The sequence below is a fragment of the Malaclemys terrapin genome, chromosome 15 (genome assembly GCF_027887155.1).
Source record: "Malaclemys terrapin pileata isolate rMalTer1 chromosome 15, rMalTer1.hap1, whole genome shotgun sequence".
NCBI lineage: Eukaryota > Metazoa > Chordata > Testudines > Emydidae > Malaclemys > Malaclemys terrapin.
In genome coordinates, this window is record NC_071519.1 from 15,583,010 (window position 1) to 15,585,509 (window position 2,500).

Sequence of the window (2,500 nt, forward strand, 5' to 3'; positions counted from 1 at the left end):
GCGGCTGCCAAATGTTCAAAGTCCCCACCGGGACAACAGGTCAAGCCCCGGGAAGCGGCTGTAAAATTTTCAAAGTCCCCGTTCCGCCACCAGGTCAACCCGCTGAATCTACCGGGTTGACCTGGCGGCCGGTTTGCTTTCCGGCCACCAGGTCAACCCAACGGATTCGACGGGTTGACCTGGTGGCCGGTTTCCTTTCCGGCCCGGGTGTCACCCCACTCCGAGGGCTGCGCGGCAGCGGTCCTGAGGACCACAGAGGGGGGGCTTAATAGTCGAGAGGGAGCAGGTCCGGGGAAGGCTTAATAGTCGTCCCCCGGGCAGTCCGGGGGCAGGCTTAATCGTCGTCCCCCGGGCGCTCCAGGGGGAAAGCTTAATAGTCCTCCCCCGAGGAGTCCGGGGGCAGGCTTAACCGTCGTCCCCCCCGGGCGCTCCAGGGGGAAAGCTTAATAGTCCTCCCCCGACAGTGTGTGTGTGTGGGAGGGAGGCTTAGCAGTCTTCCCCCGGGCGGTCCGGTGGGGGAGGCTTAGCAGTCTTCCCCCGGGCGGTCCGTTGGGGGAGGCTTAGCAGTCGTCCCCAGGGCGGTCCGGGGGTGGGGGGAGGCCTCACAGTCGTCCCTCGGAGAGCCGGGTCGGCGGCGGTGGCGGGCGTCAGGCTTTACGTCCAGCCTCCGGAAGGTGCGCGTCCTCGGAGGCGATGCAGGCGCCGCAAAGGGGCAGCCTCCGAGGCAGGGAGCGGAGCACCGAGGCTGGGGAGAGGGGAGCAGGAGCCGGGGGCTGGGGGGGGTGGGGTGGGGGGGGCGTTCAGGACAAGCGGTCAAGCCCCGGGGAGCAGCTGTCAAATGTTCCAAGTCCCCACTCGGCCACCAGGTCCACCCCAGTCTAGCAATGGGGTTGACCTGGCTGATGGCCGGTTAGTGTCAAGGTAAACTCACCGTCGTCCACAGGAGGGCAGCTCTCAGGCCGTCCGGCTGCGGCTGACTCTGGGGCGGTGCCCGGTCCCGGCAGCGAGGGGCGGGGGGGGCGCGGAGCGACACGGAGCTAACCGGCCCCCGGGGCCGGGGGCGCCTCCCGCGACTTTGGGGGCCGCGGGTCGTCAGTGGCGTGCAGGCCGGGCCTCTCCCGGGGGATTCGGGGGGGGGGGGGGGCGGTCCTGCGGGCCGGGCGCAGGGGGCTCGAGCGAGCCCGGGCCGGTCCGCCCCGGGGCCGGGGTCTCCGCCTGCGGCTCGGGGGGGCGCGGGTCGTCGGGGGAGGAAGCCCGGGGGAGCTGCACGCCGGCCTGCCAGGCCAGGCCAGGCCTGGCCTGGGTGGCCGCGGGGGGATTCGGGGCGGTCCCGCGAGCCGGCGGCCGGGCGCAGGGGGTCCGAGCGCGTCCGAGCGAGTCCGTCCCGGCCCCGGGGTGTCCCCCTGCGGCTCTGGGGGCCGTGGGTCCCCGCTGGCGGAAGCCGCTGGGCGCTGGACACCCGCCGTCCGTCCCGCCTGGCCAGGCCTGGCCTGGGTGGCCGCGGGGCGGGGGATTCGGGGCGGTCCCGCGAGCCGGCGGCCGGGCGCAGGGGGTCCGAGCGCGTCCGAGCGAGACCGTCCCGGCCCCGGGGTGTCCCCCTGCGGCTCTGGGGGCCGTGGGTCCCCGCTGGCGGAAGCCGCTGGGCGCTGGACACCCGCCGTCCGTCCCGCCTGGCCAGGCCTGGCCTGGGTGGCCGCGGGGGGATTCGGGGCGGTCCCGCGAGCCGGCGCCCGGGCGCAGGGGGTCCGAGCGAGTCCGTCCCGGGCCCGGGGCCTCCCCCTGCGGCTTTGGGGGCCGTGGGTCCCCGCTGGCGGAAGCCGCTGGGCGCTGGACACCCGCCGTCCGTCCCGCCTGGCCAGGCCTGGCCTGGGTGGCCGCGGGGCGGGGGGATTCGGGGCGGTCCTGCGGGCCGGCGGCCGGGAGGGTCCGGGCCAGTCCGCCCCATGCCCGGGGTCTCCCCCAGCGGCTTCGGTGGGTCCTCCGCGGAGGAAGCCGGGTGGGGAGCCGGACCCCAGGCGCCCAGACCCGTGACCTGCGGCCGCGACCTCCGACTCGGCAGGAGCGACGAGGGGCTTTCCGGCCCGTCCCCCCCCTCTCCTTCCTCCCCAGAAAAGGAGAGAGAGCTGGCTCGGACCGGGAAAAGCTGCCTACGGCACCTGGGATTCCCAGGCGGTCACCCATCCAAGTACTAGCCAGGCCCGGGACGGTTTACCTTCCGAGATCGGACGGGATCGGGGGCGTTCGGTCCGGTATGGCCGTAGGCACCCGGCCCCCGCGCCTCCTCGCCCGCTTTCCCCTGCCGACGCCCGGGCCTGCCGCACGGTGAGCCCCGGTCGGACTGCCCCCCTGCGGCAGGGCCCCCGTCTCTCGCGGGCCCGGTCCTTTTTTCCTTCTCGAGCTCCGGGGCCCGGGCTGGCCGCCAGAGCCCCTCCGCCCGCCCGCCCTCCCCGGCGTCGGGGAAAATATTGTCCCGGACATCCAGTGCGCCCTGATCCTGTCA

The 2,500-nt window shown here is 74.5% G+C and overlaps 1 non-coding gene across 1 annotated transcript; it reads right to left on the minus strand.

The window, feature by feature from the left end:
* Positions 1-2,144: 2,144 nt before the first annotated feature.
* Positions 2,145-2,263, minus strand: LOC128823829 (5S ribosomal RNA). The gene has a single exon (XR_008442063.1). It is a non-coding gene; the product is annotated as a 5S ribosomal RNA (ribosomal RNA).
* Between the last annotated feature and the right edge of the window lie 237 nt (positions 2,264-2,500).